Genomic DNA, 14,853 nt, shown 5'->3' with positions numbered 1-14,853 from the left:
CATGCCAAAGGTGATGGGATAGCCAATAATAAACGACAGTTACCGGCAGCCTGTTCTTTCTGCAGAAATTGGCAACGATATGTTATGAAACCACTAGGCACAAAGGATTGTGTTCAAAATGACTAAAGTTTGTGTTTCAACAGATTAAATGCAACTTACATCTTTGGTAAATAAAAAAATACCTAAGTCTTGGCTGCATAGCAGCAACATGACTAACAGTGGTAATTTGGGTATCTTCATATTACTGTTGTAAAGCTGGCAGCGCAACGCGTCCCCTTCTGAGGCCTAATGCACTTCAACACGTCAGGGGATTGAACATTGCTGATAGAAATACAACTTAGAGCTGATCCTTGCCTATTCTATATGAGACGGTACCTGTTCTACATACATTACTATCAAGCGTTCTTTGTTTTACCCCCCTGAACAGACCCCTGTTCCCTGGCTGGTCCAACTGATCAGCTGTACAACTCAAAAACAGCTGTCGGGCGTTAAACAGCAAGTGAATGTACTTAACAAATCACTCATCAGAAAATCTGGTTTCATAGTTCAGGATGCCCTAAAGCCCATTACTGTGAATGTAGACCATTATCCATCCCTTGGAGCTGCTCAGGCGCCAGTCTCAGCTTAATATGATTCGGTGTTCATTGTTGTGGAAAGACAATGTGGTACATCTTGGTGTAATGAACCTCCAGGCCCTCTGTGATGAAGTCCTTGTTCTCAAGCTGGAAAAATCATGCAGGTCACACCTGGTCTGGTGAGAGAAGGGAGGAATGTTTAAGCGGATTCATTATGACACTGCTAATAGAAAAACTTTCAGAACACAAACTGCCATACAGTGCTTTCGGAAAGTATTCCGATCCCTTGACTTTTTTTGCCATTATGATACAGCCTTATTCTAAAATGTATTGAAATTGTTTTTTTCCCAATCAATCTACACCCCATAATGACAAAGCAAAAACTAGTTTTTAGAATTGTTTGTAAACTTATTAAATAATACATCTAATCTTATTAAATAATAAATCTAATCTTATTTGTCACATGAGCCGAATACAACAGGTGAAATGCTTGCTTATACAAGCCCTTAACCACCAAATAGTTAAAGTATTTACTAAATAAACTAAAGTTTAAAAAAAAGAATCAATCAAAAAGTAACAAGAAATGTACATAACAATAATGAGGGTATATACAGGGGGTAACGGTTAGTCAAGGTAATTTGTAAAGTGACTATGCATAGATAAAACAGAGTAGCAGCAGTGTAGGGGGTGTAAATAGTCCGGGTGGCCATTTGAATAGTTGTTCAGCAGTCTTATGGCTTGGGGTAGAAGCTGTTAAGGAGTCTTTTGGTCCTAGGCGCTCTGGTACCGTTGTCGTGCGGTAGCAGAGAGCACAGTCTATGACTTGGGTAACTGGAGTCTATGACAATTTTTGGGCCTTCCCCTGACACCTAGTATATAAGTCCTGGATGTCAGGAAGCTTGGCACCAGTGGTGTACTAGGCCGTACACACTACCCTCTGTAGCGCCTTACGGTCAAGTGCCGAGCAGCTGTAAAACTTTTTGAGGATCTGGGGACCATTGACAAATCTTTTCAGTCTCCTGAGGGGGAAAAGGTGTTGTCGTGCCCTCTTCACAACTGTCTTGTTGTGTTTGGACCATGATAGTTTGTTGGTGATGTGGACACCAAGGAATTTGAAACCAAACCATGAGGAGTGGCTTCCTTCTGGCCACTACCATAAAGGCCCGTTTGGTGGAGTGCTGCAGAGATGGTTGTCCTTCTGGAAGGTTCTCACATCTCCACAGTGGAGCTCTGTCAGAGTGACCATCGGGTTCTTGGTCACTTCCCTGACCAAGGCTCTTTTCACCGGATTGCTCAGTTTGGCCAAGCGGCCAGCTCTAGGAAGAGTCTTGGTGGTTCCAAACTTCTTGTGGACCTTCAATGTTGCAGAAATGTTTTGGTACCCTTCCCCAGATCTGTGCCTCGACACAATCCTGTCTCGGAGCTCTACGGACAATTCCTTCGACTTCATGGCTTGGTTTTTGCTCTGACATGCACTGTTAACTGTGGGTCCGTATATAGACAGGTGTATGCCTTTCCAAACCATGTCCAATCAATACATTTTTTTTTACAATCAATGTTTGTACAATCAAGTTGTACAAACATCTCAAGGATGATCAATGGAAACAAGATGCACCTGAGCTCAATTTCGAGTCTCATAGGAAATACTTATGTAAATAAATGATTTATGTTTTCGCTTTGTCATTGTGGGTTATTGTGTGCATATTGAGGATTTTTATTCCTTTAATTCATTTTAGGGTGTAAGGCTGTAACATAACAAAATATGGAAAAAGGGAAGGGGTCGGAATACTTTCCAAATGCACTGTATTTAACCATATCAGAGGAGGCTGGTGGGAGGTATTTGAGGACAGGGTCATTGTAATTGCTGGAATAGTATAAATGGAACAAAGTCAAACCTGTGGTTTCCATATTGTTACGAATCCCTTTTGGCCCGACAGTCTAGGGGGGATGGTAATGAGACCCGTAACATAACTCATGCAAATTATTATTGTGACAAAGTAAAAGTGTGCACGAAATAACCACGACAACAGAAATCTACCGTCAAACTCTAGGTTTATTTATAAACACACGGTAATGGGGGGAGCAGGAAAAGGGGCTGAGCTGGACCCAAGGAAAGAAACAATAAGCATCCAAAACACCCCTAAGCTAGACTAGCCTACTTTAATAACAGCTAACTAACTAACCAAAAATACAGTGGGTGGTCCGCCCAGTTCTAACTAGTGTGTTTAACAAAGTTCACCTACGGGTAGTGTATGCCCATGGGCGACTTGTCTTGGTTTCCCCCTTTTCCCACCAGCAACAAACAAACACCATAACCAAAAACAATACTCACAGGTGATGACAAAGTGCTATGGAGGTGCTTAAACAAAAGAGAGGTTACGACACAAAGCGAGAGTGAAACACAGAGACCTACAGACATGGCATTTACAGAGAGATTGAGCGAGAGATTGAGCTAGAGATTGAGCTAGAGATTGCTCCAGAGCAAACAAATGATGGGGTTTTTAAACCATGGGAAGGAACTGTGATAGGGTAGGAAATAGGAGGAGGTGTGTCTTCTGATTGATGATTGATTGTTGACTGATCGGGGAGTGATGGTTTTCACCTGTGAGGGGAGAAGGAGAGAAAAGAAACACACAGGATACACACACACACAGGATAACTGTATCCGTAACACATATGCTTGATACTGTTCTTTTTATTCCATTCCAGCCATTACAATGAGCCAGTCCTATAGCTCCTCCCACCAGCCTCTGATATCTATGCATACTACACTGTCATTTCCAGTTTCAGACTACCATTGTGCCCTCATGATTTATTATGAACAGGCTTTCAGAATAAAATATTGAACCATCAAACTAAGTCACATACCAAACATTCTGTTTGCATTTAGTGCAGGCTACTTGAAGTACATTTTGTTTCCTTCTTGATTAATGTCCTCATAAAAAGGTATCAATTGGTGAATCTATCCCACGAACATCCCTGGTTAATAAACAGTGTGTTACTAGTAAAAGTGATGTGACTCACTGCAATTAGTCTTCTCCTTGATGCCTCCCACAGGCAGGATCTTTCTGGTCAGGGACACCTCTCCCGTCATGGCCACATTCTCCTTTCGGTTACTGGCCTAACGCTCTAACCACTATGCTACCTGCCGGGTACATGACATGAAGATCAGATAACATGGTCAGTACATGTGCATTGAAATATGTACAGAGGCAAAAACACCAAACTGACACAGTTTGTACGAAAGACATGTGCAGATACAGGTATATACAAGACAAAATGTTAAAACTGCTACAGTCTAAGGACAGTGCCATGACATCAACCCTACATCAGAGACATGGAGATGGGAGACAGAAAATAAGTCATTGTTCAGCTGCTGCTTCATGAATAAGGCCCTGGCGAAGGTACTGGCCGATCTTAGCACTCTCCATCACATCTCCAAGCTGCCCAGTGATCTCCAGGGACCCATCCCTGGGGCCATCCTTATCCTTACCCCCTGTGTCCGTCTTAGGGGCGTTTCTATAAACAGCGTAGTGCAACCTGGAGATGAATGATGAAGGGGTGGGGGGGGGGGACTTTAAGATCAAAACTGTGTTGTTTGTATTGTTCTCTATGGATAATGCTTGTAAAACACATCTCTTCCACACTGAACAAAAATATTAACGCAGCATGTAAAGTGTTGGTCCCATGTTTCATGAGCTGAAATAAAATATGTTTCATATGCACAAAAAGCTTATTTCTCTAAAATGTTGTGCTCAAATTTGTTTACATCCCTGTTAGTGAACATTTATCATTTGCCAAAATAAAGCATTTACTTGACAGGTGTGGCATATCAAGAAGCTGATTAAATGGCATGATCATTACACAGGTGTACCTTGTGCTGGGGACAAAAGGCCACTAAAATGTGCAGTTTTGTCACACAACACAATGCCACAAATGTCTCAAGTTGAGGGAGTGTGAAATTGGCATGCTGACTGAGAATACCCATCAGAGCTGTTGCCAGAGAATTTAATGTTAATTTCTCTACCATAAGCCGCCTCTAACGTAGTTTTAGAGAATCTGGCAGCATGTCCAACCGGCCTCTCAACTACAGACCATGTGTACCCACGCTAGACCAGGACCTCCACATCTGACTTCTTCACCTGCGGGATGGTCTGAGATGAGCCACCCAGACAGCTGATGAAACTGGGTTTGTAAACCTGAAGAGTTTCTGCACAAACTGTCAAAAACAGTCTCAGGGAAGCTTGTCGTCCTCACCAGGGTCTTGACCTGACTGTAGTTTGGCGTTGTAACCAAACTTCAGTGGGCAAATGCTCACTTTTGATGGCCACTGGCATCCAAGGTGAGAAATGTGAAAGAAATAGGTTAGATTATGTTTTACTGGTAATGGGGACATATGTAAATGCCAACAAAATAACTTTTTAGTCAGTGTGGTGTGTGTAACCTTTATTGAACTAGGCAAGTCAGTTAAGAACAAATTCTTATTTACAAAGACGGCCTACCCCAGCCAAACCCGGACGACACTGGGCCAATTGTACGCCGCCCTATGGGACTCCCAATCACGGCCGGATGTGATTCAGCCTGGATTCGAACCAGAGACTGTAGTGATGCCTCTTGCACTGAGATACAGTGCCTTAGACCGCTGCATCCATGTGTGTGTGGTAACTATTTAACTGTATTTTAATGCTTAAAATCTGCTAAAATGTGCAGTTTTGTCACACAACACAATGCCACAGATGTCACAGTCGCCAGGTGTACGGTGTTTTCCTCTGACAGATTGGTGTGGCTGGCTTCCAGGTTAAGTGTCCATTGTGTCAAGAAGCAGTGCGGATTGGTGGGGTTGTGTTTTGGAGGACGCACAGCTCTCGACCTTCGCCTCTCCAAGTCTGTACGGGAGTTGCAGCGATGGGACAAGACTAACTACCAATTGAATAATGACAAAATTGGGGAGAATTTTTAAATTAAAAAAAAAAATCTAATCTTTTAACACATTACCTCAGCGATGGCTAGTTTCTCCTGGGCCACGTATCCATACATGTTGATCATCTCCATGCGGTCTCTCAGGGGCTATGTGATGGTGTCAGTCACATTGACAGTGCAGATAAACAGAACCTGGAAAGAACACATGGACACAAACTGTTAGGTTCAAGACCATGATCCATTCATTATTAGTGTTGGGCTGTAACTAAAGCCTGCACACACTGAATCCTAATGTGGGTTTGTGTGTGTGACCACATACCTTGGACAGGTACATCCTAACAGGTATGTGTGTGTGTGTCCACCTACATTGGACAGGACCACAGGCACATCTAGGTTGTGATCCAGAAAGTTGAAGTTCTGTTCCGGGTCCAGGAACTCCAGCAGAGCCTATCTTGTCAACCTGGAAGAATAAACAGATCGAACGGTCAATCACCTGCTTCACCAAGAATACAGTGACACAAACAATACACAACAAAATGAATGTCAATCAAATAAGAGCTGACTATATAGCAAAAGATCTTTGAAAATAAAGTTATTATTCACCTCATCGATAAGGACCAGTGGGTTTTCTGTATTGTATAGTACTTCAAATGGTGACAGAATTGTTTTATTGAGCAATGAACAGTAGCTAAACCTAGGAAGAAACCTAGAGAGGAACCAGGCTATGAGGGGTGGCCAGTCCTCTTCTGGCGGTGCCGGGTGGAGATTATAACAGAACATGGCCAAGATGTTCAAATGTTCATAAATGACCAGCATGGTCAAATAATAATACAGAAACACAGAATATTTCCCTGGGGTGAGCCTCTCAGCTGGGTCATTGCAGGAGGAAAGAGAGGAAGATGGATGAGGTAAAGGGATAACTGTCTTTTCTTGATGAGGAAATATTTGGTACAGATTATTATACATCCGAAATCGGACTGTCAATCACTGTCAGATTGTAACCATGGTGATCCCACATTGCAATTCTCTCACCAGAATGTGTTTCTTGACGTCGTCCATCCCATAATAGTCCTCCTCCAGCACCTCTTCAGCCCGTTTCAGCACTAGGTTCTCCTCACTATTAGTTCCCCAGGGCATTGAGGTTAGCCAGTCCAGATAGTTCCGGGTCACACTGCACACAGAATCAACAGAGAGTTTAATAGAAGAGTCATGTTCATTACATACATGTTCAAGAGTGTTTTTTCAGAGTTTGTTTAAAATAGGACATATGTGACAAAAACATTTAATGATATTTCTCAGTGATTTTTCAAAGGTGAGGGCACTCTCTGATTCCAAAATCAATCACTAGCCCCTACCTCCATGGCACTTGCATACATCTATGAGGATTGGACAGGTGTAAGCAATATGGTGGTAAGCTCCGTTTTGCCCTCTGATAGGCCAGGTGGAATTGTCACCATATTACTTAAACCCATGCAATCCTCTTCGATATACACGTTCCTATGGGGCAGGGACAGGCTAGGGGTTGATTCAGGGTTCAGGGACTGACTTGAAATCTAAGGAGTGGTAACAACCAGCAAAGTCCAGCAGGCTGAGTTTGTTGAGCTCCTCATTGATGACGTCCATGATGTGCTGGGGCACAGTGCGCTCCCTAAACTTCTCCTTGATGGCGTCCTTGTCCTCCTTCTCCAGGCCCAGCTCTTTCTTAATGATCTTCAGCTGCTCCTGCAGGAGGTACTTCCCATGGGTCAGCTTGATCTTCTCCTCCACCTGAGACACAGAATAATAGTAAAGAGCCAACCTGGATATTAAGGAGATTCCGAGGGAAATCGTCGAGTACCAACAGCTTTACGCTATGGAGGGACAACATACTCCATCATGGAAAGATCCGACTACCTCACAAAATAACTTTAACCCGACAAAAAAAAGAAAAACTGATTCATCTACAGACACGGACGATTTACTTACCGTTGAAGTAGAGACTAGTGCTCTAGCTGAAATCCATGCCACACTGGAAAGGTTGTGTGAGGAGGTAGCAATGCTGAGGGGGAGTTAGGAGTTCAGACAGAGTGAAATTCTCACACCCCAAAGAGAAAACAAGACACTCACAGCCAAGGTAAAAATCCACGATTCCAACATGGATTGTCTACTGAGGGAAAATAGGGTGATGAAGGAGTCGTTACTAGACAAAGTCGTAGCATGTGTGAAAATCTACACTGCTCAAAAAAATAAAGGGAACACTTAAACAACACAATGTAACTCCAAGTCAATCACACTTCTGTGAAATCAAACTGTCCACTTAGGAAGCAACACTGATTGACAATAAATTTCACATGCTGTTGTGCAAATGGAATAGACAACAGGTTGAAATTATAGGCAATTAGCAAGACACCCCCAATAAAGTAGTGGTTCTGCAGGTGGTGACCACAGACCACTTCTCAGTTCCTATGCTTCCTGGCTGATGTTTTGGTCACTTTTGAATGCTGGCGGTGCTTTCACTCTAGTGGTAGCATGAGACGGAGTCTACAACGCACACAAGTGGCTCAGGTAGTGCAGCTCATCCAGGATGGTACATCAATGCGAGCTGTGGCAAGAAGGTTTGCTGTGTATGTCAGCGCAGTGTCCAGAGCATGGAGGCGCTACCAGGAGACAGGCCAGTACATCAGGAAACGTGGAGGAGGCCGTAGCAGGGCAACAACCCAGCAGCAGGACCGCTACCTCCGCCTTTGTGCAAGGAGGAGCAGGAGGTGCACTGCCAGAGCCCTGCAAAATGACCTCCAGCAGGCCACAAAACAGACTCCATGAGGGTGGTATGAGGGCCCAACGTCCACAGGTGGGGGTTGTGCTTACAGCCCACCACCGTGCAGGACGTTTGGCTTTTGCCAGAGAACACCAAGATTGGAAAATTTGCCACTGGCGCCCTGTGCTCTTCACAGATGAAAGCCGGTTCACACTGAGCATGTGACAGACATCTCATCAGGAGCATGCCCAGGCATTGTAGGGAGGTCATACAGGCACGTGGAGGCCACACACACTACTGAGACTCATTTTTACTTGTTTTAAGGACATTACATCAAAGTTGGATCCACCTGTAGTGTGGTTTTCCACTTTAATTTTGAGTGTCACGCCTCCATGGGTTGATACATTTGATTTCCATTGATAATTTTTGTGTGATTTTGTTGTCAGCACATTCAACTATGTAAAGAAAAAAGTATTTAATAAAAATATTTCATTCATTCAGATCTAGGATGTGTTATTTTAGTGTTCCCTTTATTTTTTTGAGCAGTGTATATCTTTACAACAATCAAGGGGAAGATATCAGAAAAGGGACTTTGGGGATGGAGAAAAAGGCACAAAATTCTTACTGAATCTCCAATACAGGAATGCTAACAAAAATAATTAGCAGAAACTCGTTACTGAAGACGGAGTCATCTATGATTCTCCGAATTATATTTTAAAAGAGGAAGCTAATTATTTTAGGCAGATGTTCTCTTCTGTCTCATCCTCTCCCACCGAATGAAGATTATGGTAAGGAATTCTTTCCAAATAATATTTAAAAATATGGAAAATTATCAAATGTACAGATGACCAGTGCGAAGGCCAAATTACAGAGGAAGAACTTTTTGAGGCTATTAAATCCTTTCAGTCTGGAAAAAACCCAGGGCTTGATAGCATACCAGTAGAGATATATCAAGTATTTTTTATATACTAAAAGCTCCAGATTGTTTGAACTACTCCTATATAAATGGTTGTCTGTCAGGTACTCAGCATGAAGTTCTGAATGTTCTACTATTAAAACAACACCCAGATGACAAATATAAAGACCCAGTCTATCTAAAAAAAAAAAAAAACTGGAGGCCCCTTACACTTCAATGTTGTGATGCAAAAATACTAGCGAAATGCATAGCACTCAGAATTAAACGTTTTTTTTACCAGGTATTGTTCATCCTGTTTTTTACACAGATGATACATTGGAGATAATATACGACACAACTACTATAAATAATAGAACATCGTGAAACATATAAGAAGCCAGGAATAGTATTTATATCGGATTTTGAAAAGGCATTTGATCAAGACTGGATTTTATTTATAAATGTCTGGATTTTTTTGTTGTCAATTTTAGTAGTTGGGCAGCAGGGTAGCCTAGTGGTTAGAGTGTTGGACTTGTAACCGAAAGGTTGCAAGATCACATCCCCGAGCTGACAAGGTACAAATCTGTCGTTCTGCCCCCGAACAAGGCAGTTAACCCACTATTCCTAGGCCATCATTGAAATTAAGAATTTGTTCTTAATTACTACATTAAGCTAGATCTCATCCAGATCATGGCATTTGTTGTTCTTTATGATAGCCACATTACCACTCAATTTGCATTTCCTTTTGGGGGTAAATATATTGATAAAAGTCACCTTGTCCTAGAGCGATTTATCAAAATGTCATGCCAGCGTAAGCCTACATGGAACATAGCCCTTATTTTTAAGTGTTTCTAAAAAATAAAAAATAAAAAAACTATTGGAAAAAGAATGGTGGAAAAACTGTTGGAATCCTTTCCCGTTTGACTTCTAGGTTTTACTGGTATTATCACTCGTGTGGTACTGGTGCCGCATTCAAAACAACTGGGAACTGGGAACTCGGAAACATCAATTGATCTTCAGGTCGGAAAGTCAGAGCTCTTGAAAGAGGACTGAGTTCCAGAGTTGGAATTCCGAGTTGGATGACCATTCAAAACGATTTTTCCCAGTCGGAGGTCGTTTATTGCCGAGTTCCCCGCTGTTTTGAATGCGGCATCTATAGTTGACGCTCATGCCAGAGCGCTTTTGTAAAAAGGTGGTGGAGATTTCCAACTGTCGTAATCAAACACTCCCGGAAGAAGGTCATGCGCCATTGAATACTCGAGATTCAATTTATATGAGCATGCTGGGTGTTTCTATGCAGTCATCTAAAAACGGGTCGAATTTGTCGAGAAACCACACCAATATGTTTACAACGGGGACCGTGCGATCTTTCCTTAAGCGAGACATCTAACTCGCCTGGTGACAAAAGGGTCTTATTCTACAAACAGTAACGTGAAAACATGCTGCGGTCGCTTTGGTAAAGTTGTCTAATCAATGACAGGAGCCGGGAGGCTAGCGAAACTCAACCAATGGACCAGGATTACAGGTTTCTTTGCCGGGGAAAGAAAGATTTTGGGCTGCGGGGCTTCAGCCAGTTACAACCATATACGATTGTTTGGCAACGAAGCAGCAGCGTTGGCTTCTCCGAGACCGCTCGGAGAGCAGCGGGTCCGGGGGGGGGGGAAACCGTACAACTACCCCTAAATGACAGCTCTCACTCCCATGCTGGTGCCTGAAGTGTTCCCCAACGTGCCACTGATCTCCGTCACTAGGAACCTGGTTTTCCCAAGGTTCATCAAGATTACCGAGGTAAGCAGCGCAGTCTGTATTCACTTTGTGTTGTAGAAATAGGCGGAGTTTAGACACAATTTAGACTTTGTGGCTGTGGTAACTAGTGACGACTCTACCAAGGACATGTCTGGATTTAGAAAAGTCACTTCTTTTGAATGACTGGTGTCTCTGCCAGTGTGTCAACTTAACTTGTAGTGCCTCCAATATAAGTCATGAATTGAATTGCGTCACATTCAACACTATCACTGGTCAGCATTCTGATTTCATCATCCAACTGTGGATCATTGTTTTAATCAACACAGTTTTTGGGGAATCAAAAATACAATACAAAAGTTAGGCTACTGTATAATCTTTCATAAAATGTTTGCCTCTAGCCTAACAATGTATCTGGCTGTGTTAAAAAAATCTATTGATGATTGTTGTTAAAGTATGCTAATCATTAAGCATGGTGAGTGATGTGTTTGTAGGTGAATAACAAACAGCTTATGGATCTTCTGAGGAGGAAAGGCCAACTGGCCCAACCATACGCTGGAGTGTTCCTGAAGAAAGATGATGCGTGAGATAATTATTCTACTGTAAACACCCTTTATACAGATCATAATGTATTCTCTCAGTTGAACACCTCTCGCTCTCTCTCTCTCTTCTCTATCTTGGGTTCTTCAGTAATGACTGATGTGGTGGAGAGTCGTCTAGATGCCATCTACAACACAGGAACCTTTGTACAGATCCATGAGATGCAGGACCTTGGTGACAAGCTGAGGATGATAGTCATGGGCCATCAAAGGTATGGATAAAAAAAATATTGAAAAACTTAACATGTTACCTTTTTCTATTTCATCTGTACAGTATAGAGTCTTTCAGTACCCATTTGAAACGTATGCACCTGTGGCTAATACGAGTCATTTAATGACTGAAAGCAAGGCTCAGGAATTTTCATGTAATAAAATAAATACTCCTTTCTCTGGTAGAATCTGCATCATCAAGCAGATGGAGCCGGATGAGCCTGCCACTGCTGCCTCTGAGCCTGCGTCTGACACTGAACCAGGGAGCCAGCCCTAGGCCCCACACCGGAAGGCCAAGAGATAAGAGCGTAAAGAGCCAGCCACCCTGGCTAAAACCATGGATGAGAAGGAGCAGACCTGATCGTAGAGTCACTCCCTCTGCCCTCCAAGGATATCCTTATGGCTTATCTCTCCTGGCTCTGTTCCAATATATTCTCACAACTACACCACCTAGATACAGTGGTTGCTCCACTAAATGCTGTGGTACTTAGAGGTAATTTGTGGTTTAGTACGGTACCCTGCCTCACTACTTCATTGCTCCAGACCAGCGCAAGGGGGAGTTGGAGCACTGATTATGCTTTTGGGTCCTACTGTGTCTCTAACTGATGATGAATGGGTGACATAAACCTAAATAGAAACTGATAAATGTGCACGACTTTAGTATTACCTACTAAAACTGTTGTTACACTAAAGTTTTTATTATTTTATTTTGTTAGGATTATTTTGCTCTTACTGTAGTACTGTAGCCCACTCCCGACCAGTCACGCTGTACAGAGCATGAGTAGCGCAACGGTCTAAGACACTGCATAGCAATGGAAGCTGTGTTGCTACAACATTTAAGTCATTTAGCAGACGCTCTTATCCAGAGCGACTTACAAATTGGTGCATTCACCTTATGACATCCAGTGGAGCAGCCACTTTACAATAGTGCATCTAAATCTTTTAAGGGGGGGGGAGAGGGATTACTTTATCCTATCCTAGGTATTCCTTAAAGAGGTGGGGTTTCAGGTGTCTCCGGAAGGTGGTGATTGACTCCGCTGTCCTGGCGTCGTGAGGGAGTTTGTTCCACCATTGGGGGGCCAGAGCAGCGAACAGTTTTGACTGGGCTGAGCGGGAACTGTACTTCCTCAGTGGTAGGGAGGCGAGCAGGCCAGAGGTGGATGAACGCAGTGCCCTTGTTTGGGTGTAGGGCCTGATCAGAGCCTGGAGGTACTGAGGTGCCGTTCCCCTCACAGCTCCATAGGCAAGCACCATGGTCTTGTAGCGGATGCGAGCTTCAACTGGAAGCCAGTGGAGAGAGCGGAGGAGCGGGGTGACGTGAGAGAACTTGGGAAGGTTGAACACCAGACGGGCTGCAGCGTTCTGGATGAGTTGTAGGGGTTTAATGGCACAGGCAGGGAGCCCAGCCAACAGCGAGTTGCAGTAATCCAGATGGGAGATGACAAGTGCCTGGATTAGGACCTGCGCCGCTTCCTGTGTGAGGCAGGGTCATACTCTGCGGATGTTGTAGAGCATGAACCTACAGGAACGGGCCACCGCCTTGATGTTAGTTGAGAACGACAGGGTGTTGTCCAGGATCACGCCAAGGTTCTTAGCGCTCTGGGAGGAGGACACAGTGGAGTTGTCAACCGTGATGGCGAGATCATGGAACGGGCAGTCCTTCCCCGGGAGGAAGAGCAGCTCCGTCTTGCCGAGGTTCAGCTTGAGGTGGTGATCCGTCATCCACACTGATATGTCTGCCAGACATGCAGAGATGCGATTCGCCACCTGGTCATCAGAAGGGGGAAAGGAGAAGATTAATTGTGTGTCGTCTGCATAGCAATGATAGGAGAGACCATGTGAGGTTATGACAGAGCCAAGTGACTTGGTGTATAGCGAGAATAGGAGAGGGCCTAGAACAGAGCCCTGGGGGACACCAGTGGTGAGAGCACGTGGTGAAGAGACGGATTCTCGCCACGCCACCTGGTAGGAGCGACCTGTCAGGTAGGACGCAATCCAAGCGTGGGCCGCGCCGGAGATGCCCAACTTGGAAAGGGTGGAGAGGAGGATCTGATGGTTCACAGTATCGAAGGCAGCCGATAGGTCTAGAAGGATGAGAGCAGAGGAGAGAGAGTTTTAGCAGTGCGGAGCGCCTCCGTGATACAGAGAAGAGCAGTCTCAGTTGAATGACTAGTCTTGAAACCTGACTGATTTGGATCAAGAAGGTCATTCTGAGAGAGATAGCGGGAGAGCTGGCCAAGGACGGCTCGTTCAAAAGTTTTGGAGAGAAAAGAAAGAAGGGATACTGGTCTGTAGTTGTTGACATCGGAGGGATCGAGTGTAGGTTTTTTCAGAAGGGGTGCAACTCTCGCTCTCTTGAAGACGGAAGGGACGTAGCCAGCGGTCAGGGATGAGTTGATGAGCGAGGTGAGGTAAGGGAGAAGGTCTCCGGAAATGGTCTGGAGAAGAGAGGAGGGGATAGGGTCAAGCGGGCAGGTTGTTGGGCGGCCGGCCGTCACAAGACGCGAGATTTCATCTGGAGAGAGAGGGGAGAAAGAGGTCAGAGCACAGGGTAGGGCAGTGTGAGCAGAACCAGCGGTGTCGTTTGACTTCGCAAACGAGGATCGGATGTCGTCGACCTTCTTTTCAAAATGGTTGACGAAGTCATCTGCAGAGAGGGAGGAGGGGGGAGGAGGATTCAGGAGGGAGGAGAAGGTTGCAAAGAGCTTCCTAGGGTTAGAGGCAGATGCTTGGAATTTAGAGTGGTAGAAAGTGGCTTTAGCAGCAGAGAGAGAAGAGGAAAATGTAGAGAGGAGGGAGTGAAAGGATGTCAGGTCCGCAGGGAGGCGAGTTTTCCTCCATTTCCGCTCGGCTGCCCGGAGCCCTGTTCTGTGAGCTCGCAATGAGTCGTCGAGCCACGGAGCGGGAGGGGAGGACCGAGCCGGCCTGGAGGATAGGGGACATAGAGAGTCAAAGGATGCAGAAAGGGAGGAGAGGAGGGTTGAGGAGGCAGAATCAGGAGATAGGTTGGAGAAGGTTTGAGCAGAGGGAAGAGATGATAGGATGGAAGAGGAGAGAGTAGCGGGGGAGAGAGAGCGAAGGTTGGGACGGCGCGATACCATCCGAGTAGGGGCAGTGTGGGAAGTGTTGGATGAGAGCGAGAGGGAAAAGGATACAAGGTAGTGGTCGGAGACT

General features: G+C 44.5%; 3 long non-coding RNA genes across 3 annotated transcripts; 1 reads left to right on the top strand and 2 right to left on the bottom strand.

Moving 5' to 3' along the window:
* Window positions 1-2,610: 2,610 nt before the first annotated feature.
* LOC135561439 (uncharacterized) lies at window positions 2,611-5,676 on the bottom strand. The gene is made up of 3 exons (XR_010459459.1): window positions 5,571-5,676; window positions 3,600-3,720; window positions 2,611-3,177 (listed from the first exon to the last, which is right to left on the bottom strand). It is a non-coding gene; the product is annotated as an uncharacterized LOC135561439 (long non-coding RNA).
* Window positions 5,677-5,820: 144 nt separating this feature from the next.
* Window positions 5,821-7,258, bottom strand: LOC115145520 (uncharacterized). The gene is made up of 3 exons (XR_003865977.1): window positions 7,067-7,258; window positions 6,528-6,666; window positions 5,821-5,955 (listed from the first exon to the last, which is right to left on the bottom strand). It is a non-coding gene; the product is annotated as an uncharacterized LOC115145520 (long non-coding RNA).
* Window positions 7,259-10,384: 3,126 nt separating this feature from the next.
* On the top strand, window positions 10,385-12,628 carry LOC115145519 (uncharacterized). The gene is made up of 4 exons (XR_003865976.2): window positions 10,385-10,915; window positions 11,365-11,453; window positions 11,561-11,681; window positions 11,866-12,628. It is a non-coding gene; the product is annotated as an uncharacterized LOC115145519 (long non-coding RNA).
* The last annotated feature ends 2,225 nt before the right edge of the window (window positions 12,629-14,853 follow it).

The sequence above is a fragment of the Oncorhynchus nerka genome, linkage group LG17 (genome assembly GCF_034236695.1).
Source record: "Oncorhynchus nerka isolate Pitt River linkage group LG17, Oner_Uvic_2.0, whole genome shotgun sequence".
In the NCBI taxonomy this organism is placed as follows: domain Eukaryota; kingdom Metazoa; phylum Chordata; class Actinopteri; order Salmoniformes; family Salmonidae; genus Oncorhynchus; species Oncorhynchus nerka.
Note: the sequence above shows the minus strand (reverse complement) of the source record. Positions and strands in the feature narration are given on the sequence as shown.